Raw genomic sequence first — 559 nt, 5'->3', positions numbered from 1 at the left:
GATCTCAGCAGGCAATCCATGCCCCATCCTGCAGAGGATGCTAAAAATGCCAAGGTCCTTGCCAATCTGACCTGGGGGGGAATTCCTTCCTGACCCCAAATCTGGTGATTGGTAGGGCACTGAGCAGGTGAGTTAGACCCACTGGCCAGGCAACTAGAGAGAGGATTCTCTGGACCACCAGAGAGCACCGGCCCTGTGTCCCATCTCTGGCTGTGGCCGACCTCTGACGCTTCAAAGGCAGAAAAAGAACCCAGAATACCTCTATGACCTGGGCCCTGACCCTTCAGTGCTGCTGGGGAGGCGGTGGTGAGGGAGGGAGGCAAGTGAATGGAGTCAGGTAGATAGGTGGGTGGGCAGGGTCAGCTGTTGGAGAAGAAGGAGAAGTTGCAGGTGGCAGAAGAAGGTCTCTGAGAACACAGGTCCTTACACACAGGTCTCCTAACAGAATCAAAACCAAGCACTGCATGCTGGGACCTGCGCCAGGAGGCGGACAGAGCACGGCCTGCTGGGAGCTGCCTGGCCCGGCCCTGGCCTTACCTCGGTGCTATCGTGTTTGAAG

Source organism: Lepidochelys kempii, chromosome 28, assembly GCF_965140265.1.
Source record: "Lepidochelys kempii isolate rLepKem1 chromosome 28, rLepKem1.hap2, whole genome shotgun sequence".
Lineage (NCBI taxonomy): Eukaryota > Metazoa > Chordata > Testudines > Cheloniidae > Lepidochelys > Lepidochelys kempii.
This window is presented reverse-complemented; position numbering follows the sequence as displayed.